Here is a 22020-nt window from a genome sequence, read left to right as displayed (position 1 = left end):
ATTTTACCCTGATGAATTTTTGCAAGTTTTATTGCATGTCTGAGCTACATTCAATTCTTTTACAAATATTTATCCACCTAACCAGTGCACACCAGTCCATTTTCTGGGCCTACCTCTCTGATGGGTATAGATAAAGTATCTGAAAGATGTTTAAGACCTGGATATTTCACAAATAGATCAGTGACTCGGAGGTGGGGGCGCAGGTGGGGAAAGCTGGCTCAGGGGACCCCAGACGTGGGTTTTAGTGCTGGTGTCACTGCTGCTTGACTGTGTGAACTTAGGAAAGTCACTCAACCTTTGATTTGTGGATTCCTTTCCCAAGTAAGTTGAATTCAGTGGTTTTTAGGACCCCCCGCCAGCCCTGACATTCTAGAAGAATTCTCCCCTGCCCATGAACCCATCTGCTCTCATTCCTCAGTGGGCGGGGGCACAGCCTGGGAAATGGGACAGCTTGCATGGGCTGGCCTTCCTGGCTTCAGTCTCAATCACCACATCTACACTTTCCTCACACGGGTGGCTGTCTGTCAGAACCAGAAAGGTGAGATGCTTTCAGCGTCAGAGGACCTGAGCAGAGGGCAGACAACTTCATCACTTCATGTGCTTGTAGTTTTTATTAAGGAAATGTCAAATACACACACAGGTAGGGAGAACTGTATAATGGACATCTTATCACCCCACTTCGGCAGTTATTAACATTTTTCCACTTCAATTAAGAAAAAAAGAGGGAGGAACGGAGAGCGTCTGTAGATACATTTGTGTACTCGGATATTTGTGTAATAGATGCAGTCTGAATCTGGAATCAGAATTCCTAGATTTTAGGCTCTTGCTGTTACTTAACGTGAACTTTGTCTTTTCAAACATGAGATGAAGTTAGTAAATCTGCTTTACCTGTCACTGCAGGGATGGAATGGGAAAATGCAGTGAATGTGGTTTGATCAGGGCAAATATATGAAAAATATGAGGAATTCACATCAGGTAGGTGGTTTGAAAGCAGTCAGATACATGATGTGATAAGCTGCGTGTCCTCGATAAACACCAAGGCACAATTACCCGGTCAGAATGCTAACCAGGTGTCTCTAAGGAGGATGGAAACACGCTGGGAATTTTCTACCCTTTTCCAGGCAGAAGTAATATGGCCACAGCTGCCATGTGACACCCATGGGAAGTGCTCTGGTCACGCAGCGGGGATTCAGAAGCAAGTTCTCGTTCACGAATGCTCAGAACTCTCTCCAGAAGGAAAGTAAGAGGCTCCCCTCTTAAAACCGGAGCAAAGCTATGACCTTGAGCAGCACAGAAAGGAAAAAGAAAACTGAATTCAATTCATATCATTCAAGTGTTTTCCAGAAATGTCATTGACAAATACTGGTAACGCCCTCGTCACGTCTCTATGACAGTAACGTTCTCACTGCTTTGTCGTTATACTTCCAAGTCTGTGTCCGCCTCACGAGACAGTGGGATTCATGGGGCTGGCACTGAAGCTTTTTCACTGCTGGTTCCCAGGGCCTGATGCAGGAAAGAGCTTAATAAACTTTTGTTGGAAAGGAGTGAATCCCCTTGTACAGAACTAATCAGTGCAAACATATTCACTTGGATCCTACTGCTTTGCTTACTGACTTTTCACAAATAGGGTTCAGATGTGGAAATAGTACATTTGACCGATAACTGTCATTTTAATAATTTATTATGTTCCAGAAAAATTGACATTCATATCTCTTGATGTTCCCCTACTATCAGGCATTTGTGGTGTTCCCAGTATCTCACTATTGTGCATAGTTCTAAAATCAACTTTCTCTTCCCCCTCCCCCCTCCCTTTCCCACCTCCCTTTCCTTCTTTTTTATATATATATATATTTTCCCCCACTTCACGGTTATTTCTTTGGGATATATTACCTGATGTGGAGCTACAGTCCACAGAAAAGATCAATACAATATTTTCATGGTTACCATGCAGCCTGAGTTCAGCTTCTGGCAATGTCCTACAAATTATAATTCTTCTTTTTTGTCCTAATATTTTATTATGAAAAATTCGAACATGCAGAAAAAGTTGAAATAATTTTCTAATGAGCACTCACCATCTATATTCTACCCTTAATATTTCACTTTATTTGCTTCAGCACGTGTCCACCAGTCTAGCCTTCCAATAATCCATCTCACTTTTTGAATATTTCAAAGGCAGTTGCAGACACCAGTTCACTTCCTGTCACGTACACCAGCACTAATTAGAGTTCAATATTTGTTTATAGTTTTCCCTTTTGAAATAGATACATTTTGTATGTAATGAAATGCACACATCTTGAGTGTACCTTTGCTGAGTTTTGGCAAAAGTACAGGAAAATTGATCTCATGATATAGAATGTTCCTATACTCCAGAAAATTCCCTCGTGCCCTCCCCTAGTCAATCTCTGACCCCATCCTCCAAAAGCAATCACTATTTTGATTTTTCTCTACCACAGATCGGTTTTTTCCTAGCGTTTCAGAATGTCACATAAATGAAATCATCCAGTAGGAAATCTTCCGTGTGGAGCTCTTCCACTCAGCGTGACGGCTTTGTGATTCAGCGCCCTTCTTGCGTGTCTCCGTGAGTCATCTTTTTATTGCCGGGAAATATTCCTTCGCACAAGTACACCACAACTTGTTCATCCGCTGACGGACACCTGGGCTCTTTCCAGGATTTAGAAATGATGAACAAAGCTGCTGTGAATATTCTTGTTCAAGCCGTTTTGTGAATTTGGGTATCTTTAACTACTTCAATAGCTATGCCATGTTGCCTTTAAATTGTCGGAATTTCCGTACCTTTAATTGCCAGTAATGGTGTGCGTTTTTACCCTCTGATGATAATAATCCCATTTCTTGAATGCTCACCCTAGTGACAGACCCTCTAATTTGTCCTCGTGTGAATCCTGCAAAGTAGGTATAATTATATCCATTTTGCATATGAAGGGCCAGATGCGGGCTCATTAGGCAGTTTGGATGTGTGGACTCTCATTTCGATCTGAGGCTCTCTCCAGGCCACACCACGGCTCCTGGGGGCCCCGAGTAGCCAGCTGGACACGTCTTTGCTCACTTCTTGGAGGAACTTCTAGATGCTTGCATCATACAATTCTATCAATTTTAATAATTTTGTTAATAAACTCTCCGCAGTTACATTGGTGACATAATTCTTCCATTCTGTTGTTTCCCTTTTAACATATATTTTGTAGAATCTTGTTGTACAAAGACTTATTCAAACCTATCACGTCCAATGACAGACTCGATTTTTCAAGAGCTGGAAATTTATCTTTGCTCCCCTGCTGGAATGAACAGGCAGTTCTGTTTTCTTCTTTTTTCTGCTTTTTGTGTTCTGCTTTCTGACGTGTTGGAAGTGTCTCGCGTATGTGGCATGAAATACAAGTATGAGAAATGCCTCCTTGATAAATAAATCCAAAATAGAAATTTCACTTTATATGTGAGAAATAGACGTCAGAAGAATGAAGACCTGTTTCCTGAAGTTGATGACTGAGGAGGGTGAAGGGAAGGTTTCATTCTCAGCTTGTCAAGACCTGAGCACGTGGAGGCTGAGAGACGGGGAGGCGTCCATCCAGAGAGACTGAAGATGGAGGGAAAGGCCGGTGGAGCCTGGGACTCCAGCGGTCAAGGGCCGCCAGCTGAGCTGGGACCCACCCCGAGGGCAGTGGGGGGAGGAGGTGGGGCTGGAGTGGGGTGTGGCCTCCTAGGGCTCTTGCCGGGAGGCAGGGTAGTCTGAGGAGGGCCCCTCAGGCTGCAGAACTTGCCAGAGGCCTGGGTGGGGGAGCCTGGAGGTCTGGGCCAGACCCTGGGGGTAGTTAACAGCAAGACCTCAAGGCCCAGGGAGCATGGCCTGGGCTGGGAGAGCAGGGCTGACCCTGGAGGACAGCGGTGTGGACCAGGAGGACTGGGCTCTGATGGAACAACGCCCAGTGACTGAGCCCTAGGCCCCACCTTCCTCCACTGGGCTCACGTTGTAGAACCTTGCTGGAGCCTAAGACCTGGCTGGTCTGCTCCCGTCCTGAATACTTGCGCTGTCCTGGTGAGAGGCATGTCAACCCAGAGGTGCCAGTCAGGATGGGCAAATTCCTGTGACAAAAGGCAAATCCCGGTTTTCACGCCCCGTGTGGTGGGTGGGACCGCGGCCACCCGCCTCTCCTGCTCACACTCAATCTTCTTTCTCCTCTGGGGGCTGTAACTGTTGAACACGCTGGTTCTGGAAGCCAAGGGCAAGGTCTGGGCCCTCAGAGCTCTGAGGGTGGCTCCACTGGTTCTGAGCACCTACACCTGACCTGCTCACCTGAGGGCCAGAGGAAGCATGGGAACCCGTGTGCAGCTGACTCTGAGGGCACCCTTTGCATCAGCAAGTCAGCTCCCTGTTGTCCTCAGGGCACGCCGGACTTGTTCCTTTTGCTTCTGCTGTTTCCCCTTCCTTGGCTTCTCTACCACTGAAAGAAAATTCTAGTGGACCTTGGGTGCGTGGAATTGACAAAATCATAATTCTTGGCTCACAATATATTTTTATTACTGGTTCATACATGGCCCTACTGCCTACCTGCCTATCTCCCCACCTATGTTATATATCACATTTAAACGTAATGAAATGGGGGGGGTATAGCTCAGTGCATGCCTAGCATGCATGAGGTCCTGGGTTCAATCCCCAGTCCCTCCATTAAAAAATACATAAATAAATAAACTTAATTACCTCCCCCACAACAAAATTTAAAAAAAAAATAAAAATACGTTAAAAAAATAAAGGTAATGAAATAAACACCTGTGTAACCACTGTCCAACCTGAAACCCAGGGCCCTCACACCCCGCTGTGTGACTCACCCTATCTTGTTCCCCTCCTTTCCTGTCTCCACAGTAACCACTGTCCTGTATCCTGGGTGCCGTCTTTTCTTATTTTCCCTTTTAATATGATCTCATGTCATCTGTACGCATTTGTCTGCTCCATATGTGCTCCTAAAATAAATCTATTAAATTTGACTTGTCTTCACCTGACGAGGCTGTCATGCTGCATATAATCTTTGAGGGCTTACTTTTCTCACTCATGCTGAAGTGGCTGAACATCACCTCAATTGTTATGTGTCACTGCAGTTCATTTGTGTAGACGCTGCACAATCCTCGGCTGTGTGAGTATGTCTTAGCCTGTTTATCCAGTCTTCCTGGATGAGCATTCGAACAGTTCTGCTGCGAACGTTTTTGTTCATGCGTTTTCTTGGAAATGTACCTGGAAGTGGAGTTGCTGGGTCGCAGAATATGTGAACGTCCCACTGGGGACTGTTCATCTGTCTTCCAAAGAATCCCTGGGTCCACATCTTCTCCAGCCCTTGTAGCATCGTAGTTCCTAATTTGTGCCTCTGGGTAGGAGTGTACTAGGGTTCTCCAGAGAACCAACAGGATGAATAGGCAGACAGACAGACAGATAGATAATAGGATATTTTTTTACAGGAAGTGGCTCACACAGTTACGGAGGCTGAGAAATCCTGACATCTGCTCTATGAGGCTGGGGAATCAGGGACACCAGTGGTGCAGCTCAGTCCAAGGCTGAAGGCCTGAGGACCGGAGAGCAGAAGATGCACGTCTGAGTCCAGCTGAGTCTCCAGCCCTAGAACCTGGGCCTTCTGGTGGTGGAAGTCACAGCTGAAGTCCGAAGGCCCAGGAGCACTGATGTCCTAGGGCCAGAGAGAGCGAATTCGCCCTTCCTCTGCCTCTTTGTTCTATTCAGGCCTTCAACAGACTGGACGCTGCCCGCCCACCCTGGTGAGGGCCATCTTCTTTACTCAGACAATTGGTTCACATGCTAATCTCTTCCAGAAACATCCTTGCAGATGCACCCAGAAATTATGTCCTACCAGTTACCTGGGCATCCCTTAGCCCGGTCAAGTTGACACCTATAATTAACCCTCACAGCAGGGGAGATGCACCTTACTGTGTCCTGTTCCGCTTCCTGCCCACCTGCCCCTCCAGGCCCAGTTCACGAACCACTTCCCCCAGGAAGCCCTCCTTGACCAGCACGTGTGTGCGGATCCCCGTTCTGGCTGCCAGCGTCCCTTGAGGTTCTCGACTCCTTGACATCAGGGGACATGCCCGTGTTTCCTAACTCCACCATCAGGTGTGAGCCCCGTGCACTGCAGAGGGGACATCCTTCGGTTAGTGACTGCTGTTTGACTAGAGCAGAACTGCAGTTTGTGTGAATCAAGGGAGTCTAATGCCGTTTATGAGGGAGGTGGCAGCGTCCTGGGGGACAGGGAATCGGAAGCCGCCCGAGCTCCTGATCGCAGGATGCAGTCAGGCGGCGAGGCCCTGCTGAGCCCCTCTCTGAGGGCTGCAGCACTTGTGGGGAGCAGTGTGACTTCTCCCCGCAGGCTGGGCTGAGGCCCCTGAGGGCAGAGCATGTCACGGGCAGGAGCTGACGTTCTGCCCAGAGGGGCTGACGTCACCTTCTCTCTGGAGGGAGTCAGATGGATGGCTTGTCATTAGGCCTGCTCTGCTGGGCCCTGTCTTCAGCCCCCGCCCCTGGGCAGCTCTCAGCCAGGGGCGTGGGAGGAGCTTCTGCTTTCCCGTCTATAGTTACAGGTGCAGGGCCTGTGCCCGCCCCCGTGCCAGGCCCCACGGGCTGGGCGGAGGTGGCTACAGGGCGAGGAGGCTGGGGCAGGGCTGGGAAGGCACTCAGCTGATGAAAGCCTGCTGGGGAGGGCTTTGTCGTTCAGAAGAAAGACGGTGGCTCGCAGCGAGTGTGGACTCAGCCAGGAGGGCAGAACCCCCATCAAACCTGCCCCTGTGGGGTTCACTGGAGGGTCTTCTGTCAAGTGGGTCCACGTTCTTCGGGGCCAAGGGAGCCGCTGCCCTGTGGCCTCAACACTGGGGCTGAGCACAGACCACAGCTGGGCTGGGGAGGGCATTGTTCCCACTTTTCTCCTTCTAAACCCATCGTCTTACATGTGTATCACTCACTGGGATTCTGTCCAGGACTTTGTTTTTCTCATCTTCTCACTGCAACCCAGGAAAGCCCAAACCAGACCATCACTAACTTGCTCCAGGACGCCATGATTCACAGAAACAGCGATCCCTTTCGTGTGCATAGATTGTAGCATCTTCAAAGCATCTTCTAGCCATTATCCCATGTGATCGTCCCAATGCTTGTTCATCACAAGTTTCCTCAGGGGTCCCCAGATGGTGCCATTTCTCTTTGAGGTCATTTCTGTCACCTCTGACATCCTCCTTGTGGGGGGTCCCTCTGCCTGTCACGAAGGCGGGCATCAGAATGCATTCACATTACCTTCCCTGCAGCGAGAGGGAAGTTCATGTCCCAACCCCGGGTTTTCAGGCTCACGGGGTTCCCTTGATCTGTTCAGTCAATCCAGTCCAGGCTCTTCTTAACTCTTCCATTCATTCATCATACATTGCGGAGGAATTCTGCAGCGTGAGAAATGCTGAGGATACAGAAAGAAATGCGTGATCATGCCCTCCACCTGCTTGCAGACCCTGGCGGTAAGTCACGGGGCTGCAGCAGGTGCCGGGAAGGCTGGAGTTAAACCCTCTCCGAGCCCAACGCCTGCCTGTGGGGGAGACAGCCCTGGGTCTGCTGTGACCAGCGACAGGATCTGGGGGTTCCTAGCCTCCCTGCTCGTCAGCATCCTCGTCTGGAAAGGGTGACATTGGTCACCTGCCAGCTGCAGGCCTGGCAGGTGCTTCACACTCACAACCACACGGAGTTCTCCCAATGCCCTCTCAGGCCGCCGTTGTCACTTCCATGAACAGAGGAGAAAACTGAAGCTCTCACTTTGTTCACACAGCACATGGCTAGAGTCAGGAATCCAATCTGTGAACGTCTGGCTTCCAAACTCAAGTTCTTTCTGTTCTTGGATGCTGCTGCCTCCCAGGGCTGTTGGGAGGATTAAATGAGATTTTTAATGCAAAGCACCCAGGACAGAGCCTGGATGCCAGCAGCTTCCTGATAAGAAGGAGCTCTTGTGGTTCCACCACCAGCCGTCTCCTCTCTGCACATCTCATCTGCGGCATCGTCCTCCCGGATGGAACATATGGGCACATTTTCCCCTTGTAATAATTAATATGTGTGCCAACGTGTTTATGGAAAATCGCTTCCACTGCGCCTTTTATCTCTAAGGACCCAATCATGTTTGGCAAGCAGGCTCCCAGATGCGAGGCTGGTTCTTTCAGCCAAACAAAGGGGAGGAGATTATCCAGGAAATTCTGACAAAGAAAGCAATTACTCTGGTCTGACGCACGCGGGCTACTCATGGCAAAACTGGGCCCTTTGCCTGAATTACCTGAATGATGTGTCTGCATAGACGCAGACACATTTGGTCATTTTTCCTAATGCTTCTTTAAGCGAGTGAGCCTCCCCCAGTCTTCACATCCTTGGCCAACCAGAGAGTAAGGTGCAGAGGCTGAGCTGGGCGGGCAGCACCCGAACCCCCACGGTGCTCCCAGTCCTCTGGGGAAGCAGGAAAAACCTCAGGCCCCTCCTCACCCCCAAAACTTTCAGAGTCATGCCAGCAGGAGAGGGTCCCTCCCTTTTCCTCTTCCGGAGTCTTGCTGCCCACTGTGGTCCCCCGTCTCTCTGTTCTGCCCACACTGAGCTTCCTGGGACCTGGGGAGCCATCCAGTAATCCCTGCTGGGGATTAGCCAGCCCGGCTGACTAGCGTTTTAGTGATAATGGTCCTTCTTACCTTTCTGCAGCACTCGGCTTCCCATCCATTATCTCGCCTGATCCTCACAGCAGCCCTGTGAGACCTGCGTTAGCTGTGCCATTTTAGATGGGAAAAAAAAAAAAAAAAAAGGAAGAAGACGACAAAAGGAAGGAAGGGAGTGGGTTTATCCCAGGTCACCAGGCTAGAGAGAGCGAAGCCAGCACCAAACCAAGGGGCAGGTGTTCTGACTCCTGGCTTTGCCCCCTTTTTACTACAACATCCCGGACACACAAAGAACATCTGAGACCCAAAGGAGAGAATTTTTCTGGAGGGAATTCCAGCCCCTGTGAGGCATCACAGGGTTTGTTTTTGGCTGTGTGAGCTTGTCAAATTATTCCCCACTGGCTGCCGCCCCCTTCTGGGGTGGGAGGGAACCGGGTGGGGTACAGGTCTAGTGTCACCATGTCCTCACATGAGATACCATCTCCCTGTGGAGGTTTGGAATCTGGGCAGTAAATTGGAGATGGAGATAAACGGCCACACCAGCTGGAAGCACTATGGTGACAGCTGAGCCTGACAGTAGCAAAGTGTCAGTCTCCGTTGACACCTTCCAGGGCAGAGTCGTTGTGAGAAGAGTGCCAGGTGACACCCTGGATAATTAGAGCTGCCTTTCAACATGGATTGGAAAGGACTTTGCAAACATTGATGAATCCTCCCCACCCTGTGAAGAGATGGAGACCGTTTTCCAAACGCATCAACTGAAAGCCAGGTGATCGGGTGATGGACTCACTCGCCACCCCGCCCCCCACAGGCAGAGTCGCCCGCCGGAGCAGACCGGAGTCCGGACCAGGTCGTCAAGCCTTCGAGTGGCTGTCTGCAGCCGCCCTGGTCCGAGGCTTCTGCACTCCGGAGGGGTCCTAGCCCCAGCTCACCTCTTTCCAAGAGCCGATGGAGACCAGTGTGTGGCCTTGAACTTCTCCCTACTCTTTTCCTTTGATCTTTTTCCTCCTGCAGTCAGCGGTGGACAGTATAAGTCACGCACCGTCTGGGAAACCTCAGACTGAAGGTTTGTCAAAGACACAGTGTCACACATAGCCCTGGGGTTTCACTTCTAAGTACATTTCTCACGGTCATTTCCTTGTCTCCGAGACAACGGCCTTCTTTTCCACATCATGTCCCTCAGCTCCGTCTCCTCCAAAGCTGCAAACCCTGGAATGGCAACCGAAGCGCTGTAAACTGTACAGCCTCACACGAGTCTTAGTTCTCAGCAACACTCTCCTGTTCATCGGCGGGATTGCTTCCCGGTCCCTTGTGCCGCAGTCCACGGAGTTGCTGCCTTCAGACACCTTGAGGCAGTAAACTAAAGTGAAAGAAGGAAGGGAAAAAATAGAACTACGATGTTAAAATGGAAATATTTCAGAGAACTGCTATCTGTGTGCTGCTAAAGGCCCAGGATCCCCGGAGAGGTTCTTGTGACGTGTATGTATTTAAGCTTCCATGACTGGTTGTGGGTTCGTGCCTTTAACAAGAGTTTGTTCAGCGTTCCAAGGGGCACAGGCCTCTCCATCCTGGCCATTCGGGGAGTGAAGAGGCCGGGGGACCCCAGGTGAGTGTGGCCACCGGGAAGGCCAGGCTCGGGGTCTCTCCAGCGGGGCTGGCCTTCACTGCCTGTTTTCTAAAGTAGCTGATCTGCCTACAGTAATTCCTTCCGCCTCGCTCCAGTGAGTTTAAGTTTGCTGAAGTCTGTCTCTTCTTGGCTTCTCATCTTTCTAGTCCTGATGGTTTTCAACAACAAGCTAATAGGCTCTTCCAGATTCCAATTTCTTAGGGAGAAAAAGGCCCAAATGAAACAATTCCTCAAAGCTCAAACCCGTTCTCCTCTCTCCCCTAGTGGGCTCCTGCGGGGGCCCTCTCCTTTCACACATCCGGGGTCCGTGCAGTTGTGGAGCCTTGCACCCATGTGAATGCAGTTCCCTGACCTCCCCACAGGGCTCCCCGCCTGCCCTGTTCCAAGAGGCAACTCCCAGCCCCAGCCCAAGCACTGCGCTGGCTTTTATCTGTAAGCCCTCCTGTGTCACAATCCCTGTCTCTGTCTGGCCCTGAGTTCACTCGGAGCTGCCCTGGGTGAACACCCCACACAACCGAGCCCTTATTCCGGTCACATGTTGCCTGGCGTCTCCCTGCCTGGCACGTAGTCCCAGAACGAGCATGCCCAAACCTACCTGCTCTTTTGTTTCCTGTTAAACTCTGGCCTACTTCTCAGGGATGGCCTGCCTTTCCTTCTCGAGTGTTTGTCTTTGTCTGCTCTCCCTGGAAAGTGGAGGGTGGCCTCTACCTGCACCCACTGGATTCTGCATCCATTTGCAACCAGCTGTGTCGGGTTAGTCCCAGGAGCTCCCCCAGATAAGCACCGCATCGAAGGGGACTCACCAGTCAGCCCGTCTTTCCGCAGCGTTAATGACATGGTGAAAAAGCACCTGCGTGCTTTTACAGCCTCCTGTCCATGAACTAGTGACCGTCTATTTGGGCTGACTCTGCATCAGGCGTGAGCTACACGTCTCACCTCCTTCAGCTCATTTAGTTCTCATGGTCACCCTTTTGCGTGGGACTCTTATTATTCCCTTCTCTTTACGTATGGGGAAACAGAGGCATAAAGATTTTTTGTTGTTTTGTTTTGGTTTTTTGTTTTGTAAATTGTCCGGAATCACACAACCTGTAAGTGAGAAGGACCAGACCTGGCCCAGGGAACGCAGCTCCAGCCACACTGGACCACTGTCTCACACGGCATCATGTCTGCTCCGCCCTTCCTCCTTGGGGTAAATGTGCGCAGCTCGGTCTTTGCGGAATGCTCTGCAGGGGCAATCCTATTAATGCCTTAACCCTCAGGAGGAACTGATGGAGAATAAAACGAGGAAACGTGTCCTTGGGAATTTGAGGGGTGTCTAAACAAGGGCAGGGCCTAGGGAGCCCTTCAGATTCTTCCAGAGCAGTGACTACCTTGTCTATTCTCCGTTCTGAGGGCTTGTAACAATTCCATTCCCTGGACACAGAATGTGGTGCTGTGAACCTGAGTCCTTTCTTATCTCTGACACCCAGCAGCTCTGGGGCATTAGAAAATCATCCCTCCACTCTAGCCCTCAGTTTTCCCATCTGCAAAATGGGCACGATAACCTGTACTTGTATACAGTGGGTCATTGTAAGGGTAAATGAGATGCGTAGCGTGGAAGCACATGGTAAACTCTAACATACTGCAGAAATGTAATGAGGAGAATTCTTTGTTTTTGGGTAATTCATATCGAGGTTAATATTGTAAAATATCATCTCAGGGGTCCCCTACCCCCCAGTATTTCTTTATATACCTTGGTTCTTTTAGGAAGCAGCAGGTAGGCAGTGAGGCTCATTACCTCAGGGAAGAAAAGCGGCAAAATAGAAGAGAGGAAAAGAAGGGGAAATCGTTTGGGCTTGATTTTTAAAAGTTTAGGCCCTTTCATGAAGGAAACTTCTGGGCTGATGAAAATGTTCTCTATTTTGTTCAAACTGAATACTTAAGATCTGTGCCTTTTATTGTATGTAAACCACAGTGAAAAGCACAAATGAAAGCAGAACGAACCTGGGTCCTTAGAGGAACAGAAAGGACTTGGGCATATACAATGTTTCTGACAGAAAATATGGGAAAGGAAGACATGGTGAAAGCAAGACCTCCCCCCCACCCCCTGGGCCCCAGGTTGGAGAGAGAGTCAGACAGCGACGACGAGGCCACGTGACCCATTCCCCAGCCTGTGAGCCCCAGGTTGGCACTGAAACCCCCCATGAGCGTGTAAGCACCCCAACCTAGAAGTGATGGCACCTAGGAGAAGAAATGGCACCTGCCCTGGTGAACAGGGCCTTTGCCCTCCTCCTGGAGCTTTCCGTTCCTAGCATCACCCGGCGCCGCTGAGTAGGGTCTGTGAGTCTGCGTGTGACACTGGGAAGACCTGAGGGGCCACAGGCCAGGAGACAGCCTGTGGACCCAAAGTGCGGACACCGCACCAAGGGGCAGGTGGGATGGTTTCGGTTGATTCCAGAAGTTGATGCTGGCGTGAGATGATGACACTGAAGATGGGACATCCTCTTTCCCAGAGCCTCAGTGCTATGGGACTCTCACCACCATCTTCCCAACCCTGGAACTTCCAGGAACCCCAGAGTAAAGAGGGTAGGGGAACTCCGACATGGCTGAGATTAGTTCTTACTACCCCCGAAGAGGGTGGGCTAGTAACATAGACAAATAACGTTATAGTTTCTGCATATTTGATTTCTGAGGGTCATACCACTTCTCTAGAGTTTCTTAGCTGTAGCTTCAAATCACGTGATGTATAAAGAGGGTCTCTGCAGGGTCCCCAGGGTGGTCTCGTGCTGCATGGCTTGATTCTTTAGAAGTGGACACTTGGACTGTCACACAAGGGTTTTCAGAGTTAAGAAAGGCGTGTTTCCATTAAGTATACCAGTCATCTCAGTATGGTGGAAATGACATTATTTGTGTATCTATTTGTGCCGAAGCCCAGCACTGTGGGGATCTGGACCCTGTTTTCATTCCTAACGGAGGCATCTGAGAACGCTGGTTTCCTTTTCAGAAACATCCTTTCTTTTCCTGTCCCAAGGCTCTCCGAGGAATCTGTGCTGAGCTTGTCTCCCTGATGGAGGCCTGCTGACCACGGATGCCTGCGGGTTGCCCACCACAACGCCTGGGAAGGCTTCCAGCTGCAGACCCCCCGCCCCCTTTCTTCAGCATGTGATACTGCTGATGTCACTGTCAGGCGGACTGGGTACGTGGCCGGGAAGAATGTGGGGGCGGTCAAGCCCTGGATCAACCTATAGTGAATCCTGTGAAGTTTCAAAACAAACACAAAAAAGGAGCCAAATCATTTAATAACCTTAGTTGCTCAAGTGAAATTAACCAACACCAAACTATACCAGCCAAACTCCAAGGTCAAGAGCACCACTTGCTGTCTGAAGCAGCTCCAGGTGCGGTCCTCGGTGTTCTGCCGATCACTGGCTGTGTGGCCACCTTCTTGGAGCCTCAGTGTCCTCTCCTGTACAACAGACACAGATTGCATTCACCTTGTTACGATCAGGATTAAGGGAGGCAGGAAGTTTGCGTCTGAAACTATTTAATGATATAATACGTACATCAAACACTAGATCGTATTTGTTTGCCGTGATCGTAGGGCTCAAAAGTGATTTAGGGGTGTGTGTGTGTGTGTGTGTGTGTGTGTGTGTGTGTGTGTGTGTGTGTGTGTGAAATTTTTAGAAATCCCTCTAGGAAAAGCTATTTTGGAGGGTAGCCATTTCCATCTGCCCTTCTTCGAATGTTTCATTTATATAGAAAAGAATCTTTGTTCGAAACAGCTTCAACCCTCGGGCTTTTTCTCGTGCACTCATTCATTCATTCACTCAGTGCACATTTGGCGACTGGTCTGGGACCACTGAGCTTTCATCAAGAAGGTGGTCCTGTTTCAGACCCTGAAACCCACCCAGTTCCCGACATGAGGTACATCAGGAGGCCCCAGGCTGGCAGTGGCTTGACACCCACATCCTTTGAGGAGGGTCAGGGAAGGTCTGGCCGGTGCACTGGTCCAGGAGGCCACCACTGCCCCAGGCAGTTACGAGGTGATTGCATGTCAGTTCCAGCCTTGAACAGCATGGAGGAGAAAAGTAGAGAAGGCAGTTTTAGAATCCTTGGGTCACACTTGGGGCCACAGATAATGCACAAAGCCAAAGGATGCAGATCTGGGCGTGACGAGGAGAGGAGTGTGACCTCGGTGAGTGGAGGCCCATGACGGAGCTCCCTTTCAGACTCCAGGCTGGCTCAGAAGCTGAGATTCGGGGTCCCTACTCCCAGTGTAGGGGGGTCCCACTGTGACCTTGGCACCCGACTTCTCCAGGAACTGGTTTCTGGTGGTCCTGCTCCCCCAAAGGGCTGTATATCCTGCCTCTAAACCTCCTGTCTCTGAGCCTTTCCTGATGCTGGTCTGCACGCCTGGGACCCCACCTGTCAACTTCCATCCGTCTGGGCAAATTCTCAGGCTCTTGGTCTTGTCCTGGCTGATAAGCCTTGTGTCCCGTCCCCTGTGGACAGAGTTCTGGGCTTCAGCACCTCCTGGACCCACCTCTGGGGCCATCCTGGACCCAAGGTTCCGGCCCATCCCCCACTCGGTGTGTGAGATTTACTCCTGCTCAGAGCTGGCTGTTCTTGCCCCTGGTGTCATCAAACACCATCTGCGCCTTTGTGTGTTTATTACTCCTGTTTGTCTTTCCAACTAAATTGTCAACTTTCTGAGAACAAGGGCCATGCCAGTTTCTTTTCCCCTCTGCTGAATTCTCAGCACCTCACCCAAGGCGTGTCTGTTGAATGAATGAATGAATGAATGATTAAAAGCAAATAGATGAATGTAAGCACATCACTTCATCCTACACAATAACTTTGGTTGGCTTCCTTTCACATCTGTCATTTTCCTTGATTCTTGAATAACTTCTGAAGGGCTAGACTCCTTTTTGAACTTGAGAGGGGAAAGGCCCAGAGAGTGTTAATGGGATAGGTCCACTGGCAGGAGGCCACGCGGCGTGTCTGGGCAGAACTGGCTGGAACCCAGATCTGGGCACTGGTCACTCTCACCCTTATTCAGAAACCTTGGGGGTGGACACACATGCATGCGCACACATAATAACTGGGGGATGGAAGGGTCCCAAGCCCGAGTGCAGGACAGTGTGCTATAGACGGTAACAGTCATGCCACTCTCTTTACAGAAACCCCCCACCCCCAAACCGCCCCTGGCCCTGGGGAGATGCCTGTGGAGCAGGAAGCTTTGACTTTGACATTCCTGACATTTCAGTGTCCACCAACCATGGTGACCACAGTCCCGGAACAGTCCCTGAGGCGGCTGGCCAGCTGAAGTCTTGTTGCAGGAAGTGCCTGAGGGTTGGAGGGGGGTCCTCACAGCTCCCAGAGCCTTCCTGGGGGCTTCTGGGATCCCCCCATGCCCCCACGCCCCCTAGCACCCACCACTCTGGCCAGCTTTTCCCTCCTGTTCCCCTGGCAGGGCCTGACCACTGAATGGCCATTTTCCGTGTCTGCATCTCAAACAGCTGCGAAGGTAAAATTTCAGAAAGGACCCACTCTTCTCTGGGGTCATGAGAATTAGATGCTCCTCGAGTCCCTCTCTCTGTCCCTCCTGCCCTAAATGGAGAGCGTGCGCGCGGGTTCACCCTGGCAGCTAGACTCTGCTGAGCTCCCACACCCACCTCCTGGCCAGGCTCCAGCAGCCACCCGACTGCTCCTCAGACCTGCGGCTCCTCGCCTGCTCTGGCCCTCCTGCCTGGTGCCTTCTCTTCTGGATGCCTGGCCCCTTGGGTTCTGCCCAAACCCTCCTTCCTGCCCCAGCTCAGAGGGGAGGGCTCACCCTCCAGGAGGGAGCAAGCGACCCCTCGCTGCTCCTGCCCCTGCTGTTTACACATTCTGGCACTTTCTGTGCAGCCCAGAGCCACCTCAGCTCCCGGGATTAAGTCATGGGGCTTTTGCGAGGCTCCGGCTCAGCCGAGGGGCCGCAGGTGTTTCCTGTACATCTGATAACATCTGCTTGTGCTCCGGTGGGCCGGGCAGAGAGAGAGAGACCCCCTGGGGGCCGGGGACTGCGCCCGCCGGTTCTGCTGGGGCTGCGCCCCTCTCTGCAGAGTCAGGGCCCTGCTGGGTGTGCCGGGCCCCTTTTGGGCTGGCCACTCAGTGGAACTCTGTGAGGAATAAGCCCAGGAGGGAAGGACAGTGAGGATGATGCCCTGGTAGTGGAGGAGACCACTGGGGCTGCGTGTGTGTCTGCCTTTGCCACTCAGGAAGCCCTTCCGTCTCATTGGACCCCAGGTCCTTCATCCGTGTTGGAGGTGATGGACTCTGCATCTCTCAGATACATTTTTGCTTTTTCATACAATTTAGGTTGTTCCTATAATTTAGACTCCCAGGACACCTGTGAAGGCAGCGGTGTGTTGGCCCATCAGCCAAACCCTCTCTGCAAACCTCCTTCCCGTGCCCTCCCCTCATCTCACAGCACCCCAGATGGCCCTCTAGGGGTCTGATGTAGGACTGAGCCACCACGAAGGCCATCACGGCACAGAGTTTGCACCCAGGGAGGGGCGATGCTTAACCCAAAGCGTGAGACACAACCACGGTGTTGGAGGCCCTTGTAGGGAAGGAGCGGGGCTTGCTGAATCCTTCAGAGCCTCCATCTGGGCGACTTGCAGGCGGAGTCCCGAGCCCAGGGACATCTCCACAGGGTAGGGGCAGCAAAGGGCCACTGCATTTCCCCCGGCTCCTTGCAACGTGGGCTTTTTGGAGACTGTTTGTATTTCACTTCCTGGCCTTGCTGCCAAGCATTCTCCAGCCTCCAGAGCGGCCCGGCAGGTTCAGCTAAGGATTCTGACCACTGCTGCCTTTGTCCCCAGAATATCAAGTAGGTTTGGGCAGCCGCGGCCAAAGCTTCCTATCCCCACAGCTGCCACCTCTGCTGGGGGCCGGGCGCATCAGCTCTTCCCAAATCCAAACCATCTTCGGGTAGCATTCAGGCCTCTGGAGTGGATCTGGGTTTTGTCCATTTGCGTGGGTTCAGCCTCTAGAGCTCAAAATGGCATGAATGACAGAGACAGAATATTCATCCGAGGAACGTGGGCAGACACACCTGCATGCCTATCCGTCTCCCAGGAAGGACGCTCCCCGGACAGATCACGTCGCTGTGAACAATGTCACTGGGTCCCTGTCTCCTGAGTGGCTCTAACTTCAGATACGAGCACGTGTTAATTATGGAAGAGCATCCAAGCTCCCAAACTGATCATGTTTCCATGAAGTCCGACTCCTTAAAATAGTTACATTTGCTTTTACTGGGGTCCAATGAGACGGAAGGGCTTCCTGAGTGGCAAATATTTTCAATCACTGGCCGACCGCTTCATTTACTGATTTCTCCCCAAGTCTTTGAGTAAACTGACACGTCAAGAGGATGCACCACATCCACCTGCCCGGCCCCACAAGTACCCCAGTTTGAGAAGCAAGGAAAGAACAAATGACTTCCCCTGCAAGGCGTAGTGATCACTTGTTCTCCGGCTTCTCCCCCCGCCCACTCACCGTAGGTGTTGTGCACAGACCAAGACTCGGGCTCCCCTCTCCCTCCCCACATCCTGCTGCCGACACTTGCCCTTCGTTTTCACATTTAAAGCTTAAGAACCAGAAGGCAGGTAAATTCTCCCCCAAGGGGTCCTGCTTTCAGCAGATATTCACTCTAGATGCACCAGAGGGGGAATGAGAGATTTTAAGGAGATGCTTTAAGGGTCTTACCCAGGTGCCCCTTAAAGGGTCCTCCACTTTAGGATGACAGAATAATTAACAAAAGGGTGAGGAGTGGGGGACAGGAGCCCTGGTCAGCTGGGTGACCACATGCTGGTTCTGTGGCCCCACACCAGAAGACCAGAGCTTTGCACATACCAGAGCTCAGCAAAGTTTGAGCTGTTGAGCTGTTCTGCTTCTGAGAACTCTGCTGTGAGCTGGTCTTGAGATGAGTTAAGGCCGTGGGACCCAAGGCCACGATCAGAACACTGAGATGAGTTACAGCCATGGGACCCAAGGCCACGATTGGAGCATGTTTATAGTGTGCAGTAAATAATTGCTCCACACATGCATCAATTATATAAGATTTAGAACAAAGAAAATAGAAGTACGCATGTGCTAGAGAGATTCCGTAAGCCTAATGAACAAAGAAACTCAGACTGCGCATGTGTTGACAAAAAACATAAACGCAGGACAGGTGCATCATAGGTGCGCACCTCCCTGTGGCAATAAAGTGCTGTTAACCCCACGGTGCCTCCGGCTGAAGTCTGTCCGGCGGTATGGCAACTCCTCGTGCATTTTTTCGTTTGGGCCGCTCACCACCTAGAACCCCACATCAGCCTCCCTCGGCTGACATCTGCTCTGGCCAATGATCAGGCCAACCAAGATGGCTGTACTCTGGCTTTCTGTGCACCCCGTGCCCAGCCAGTGCCTGCTTCACCTACACCCGACTCACATGACTGACCTCCCTACATACTTGCCCCCACCCCAGCTAATGATTGTTCTAAACTTAGATCAGAGCATCTCCACCGTGATAGCTTATCAAAGGGGCGGTGAGGGATGTGGCCTTCTGCTAGTTTCCCTGGTAACTGATGAGCCAACCTGACACTGATTCCCACTATAATTGGTAACCTCTCTCTACCCCCAGGAGCAAAGCCTGCCGCCACGTCCTGCCTGCCATCTGCCGCACGATGTGAGGGGTCGCTGCAGGTCCTTGCGTCAGACATGTAAGCCCCAACATTTCCATTAAACCATTGATGTCTCTGTCTCCGACCCTGGGCTCTCTTTGGTCTTGAAGCTGGGTGAGTGCCGGCCTTACGGGCCTGCGGGGTTCAGCCCAGCACCAGCGGACGTGGTGTGTGCGGAGAGTTGTGGTGTGGGTCTCGGTGCTTGATGAATGTTGGGTAAACCTGAATCCGAAGCCAGGAGCCAAGTGGGCCTCCTAGGCAGCGAGGCGTGGGGAGGGCTGGTTTTCTTTGAACTACCACCCTGGTTGTGGTTGCTGAAGAGACAGAGGTGGGGATGCTGTTTGAGGACCCAGAGTCACGAGGCACCGGCGCACGGGCTCAGGTGGCCCCGGCAGGAGGCCAGGCGGGAGTGGTGACGAGGAGCCGGGACATTGGGCAGGACCCGGCGTAGGACGTGTTGGTCGTGTTGGAGTCTGAGTCTCATCCTGAAGGTTCTGAGAGGCCAATAGAATATTTTCAGTGGAGAAATTTCATTCTCCGCTTTCTAGTTCAGGAAGATGCCCTGGCTCGGCCTGGAGAGAGTGGGTTAGAGGGAAGGAAGACGGGAGGCGGGGAGCCCAGCTCCAAAGCTGTTGCGGCAACGCAGCTGAGAGACTGGGGCTCCAGAGCAGCCTGAGCTTTTGTCTTTTCTGAGAAAAAAGGCCTCAGGATGAGGGTCGTGGGCAGCAGCCCCGGCGCTGGTGCATTGCGCCATGTGGCCACATAGGAGTATCTCTTTGATATTGCTCAGTATTCTTTCTCTAACCCAATAAGACCCTTTTCTCATGGAGGGATTGTTATTTTGAATTTTCAAAATCCTTCAGGGCCTGATAGTCACCCTCCTGCTCAGGTGGAGAGAAAATCAGGCTGCGTCTCTCGGGGTCAGGATCCACGTTTGGAATTAACACTTAGCAGCTGTAGCTTCAGGGCCAGCCCTCCATTCCCCCAGCCAAGATCCCCTGATTCCCTTCGCTCTTGGGATTCGCTGTGCCTTACACATCGTCCCCCAGAAACTCAGGAGAACCACACAATTCTGGTTGAGGGGGACGCTGGCAGCGCAATCCTCAAAGCAGAGGTAGTATGGGGCGCAGGCTCCAAGCTGGTGAGCTCCGGGGGACCATGGATGCTGGAGCTTCCTGAGGGAAGGGACCGCCCCATCAGAATCGTGTCTCTAGCACCCAACACAATGCCTGGGAAATAAAGCTGCCCACAAATGCTTTTCAAATGAATCAGTGAGTACCATTTTATACCTTGAGAATTGATCAGTAATTCACCATATCCTCAGGCAAAAGAAGAGAAACCCCATGATTATCCCAATGAAATCAGGAAAAGCACATGACAAAATTCAGCATCCATTTATGACAAAAAATCTCAGCAAGCTAGAAATTGAAGGGAAATTCCTCAACCTGATAGAGAAGATTGCAAAAATCCGCAGCTAACAACATACTTAATGGTCAAATTCTTTGCTCCTAGGATCAAGAAAAAGGAAGGATGGTGTGGCACAGTGGAGGGATAAATTGGGAGTTTGGGATTTGCAGATACAAACTGCTATAAATGAAAGAGATAAACAACAAGGTCCTACTGTAGAGCACAGGGAACTATACTCAGTACCTTGTGATAGTCTACAATGAAAAAGAATATGAAAAGGAGTATGTATATGTGCATCACTGAATCACTATGCTGTACACCAGAGATTAACACAATGTTGTAAACTGACTATACTTCAATTAAAAAAAAAGTGTTTAAAAAAAAACTAAAAAAGAAAAGGAAAAGGAAAGATGTCTGCTGTCACTTCTATTCAGTATCACCCTGGAGGTCCTAGCCAGAGCAGGAAGGCACAGATAAGACATGAACAGATTGGAAAGGAGGAGACAAATCTGTTCCTACTCACTGATGACAAGACTGAAGAGATTCCCATAGACTCTAACCCAAATTACTGGAATAAGAGAGTTTTTCAAGGTCACAGAATACAATATCAATATAAAAAGCCAACTCATCATATTTCTGTATTTTAGTGATGAGCAATTTGGAACTGAAAACAAGTAATACCATTTAAAGAAGCGTCTGTAGGATCCGCGTGCTGCAAATGAAACACCGGCTATGTGCGTGTGGGACGTGGGCAAGGGGCATGCGAGCTGACGTTGAATTTGGTTCTTTTTGTTGAAATGTGCTTGGGGATTTGCAGTCACATTTGTGTATAGCTGAGACAGTTCTAGCTGTTTTAGTGTAAGAATGACTTCCCGGAATAATCCTGCCATCCACCTACGTGGCATCATGACCCAAAAGTACGGAACTCAGATGGTTTTGTTATAAGAATGTGTCCCCTCCCTGTGCACAGCACTGGAAGTATGTGCGTAGCATTGATGAATAAGGTTTGAAATATACAAAGCCAGCTTGTCCTTGGAATATGTTTCCAATTATCAGATGTGGATTCATACGCAGACAATTTGTTTTCTGTTGATGCCTAATCAGAATAAGAGTTCTCTCCTTTTATTAAAAGAACATACTTGATTATGAGCATATTCAATTACAAACACATCAAAATCTTTTTTTTCTTTTTGATGAATTTATCAGAATTCCTGTGAATACATTTGTGTGTAAAGTCGTATGTTTTATGCATTCCAATGATCAGGAATAAAGAATGATAATTTAAAATTTCAGTCAGCCATGTTAGAGGAAAGGCTGAATTATTTTTTTCTATTTTATAGTAAATGATATTATAAGATTATTGTCATGTAGAAAAGCAGCACAGAAAAGTACAGAAAATATTATAGAGGTATATTAGGCAGTCAAAAAAATTTTTTTTCTGGGTTTGGTGATGTTTGTGATGTTGGTCAGCTTTTTATAATGTGAAATTTTTGTGATTATATATATATGTATATATATATAATATATGTCCTTCTTTTTCCTAATTTTATATCTGTTTTATTATTTTTCTTAGTAAGTAAAATTGTATAAGCTTTAGGTCCCCACAAAACCTACATATACCTCTAACCAACAAGCTGAAAG

General features: G+C 50.2%; 1 long non-coding RNA gene across 1 annotated transcript; it reads right to left on the bottom strand.

The window, feature by feature from the left end:
- Window positions 1-612: 612 nt before the first annotated feature.
- LOC141573459 (uncharacterized) lies at window positions 613-10778 on the bottom strand. The gene is made up of 3 exons (XR_012499197.1): window positions 9597-10778; window positions 8704-8776; window positions 613-7442 (listed from the first exon to the last, which is right to left on the bottom strand). It is a non-coding gene; the product is annotated as an uncharacterized LOC141573459 (long non-coding RNA).
- Window positions 10779-22020: the final 11242 nt, after the last annotated feature.

This window comes from Camelus bactrianus, chromosome 15 (assembly GCF_048773025.1).
Source record: "Camelus bactrianus isolate YW-2024 breed Bactrian camel chromosome 15, ASM4877302v1, whole genome shotgun sequence".
NCBI classification, from domain to species: Eukaryota; Metazoa; Chordata; class Mammalia; order Artiodactyla; family Camelidae; genus Camelus; species Camelus bactrianus.
The sequence above is the reverse complement of the archived record's forward strand: the minus strand, read 5'-3'. Positions and strand labels throughout refer to the sequence as shown.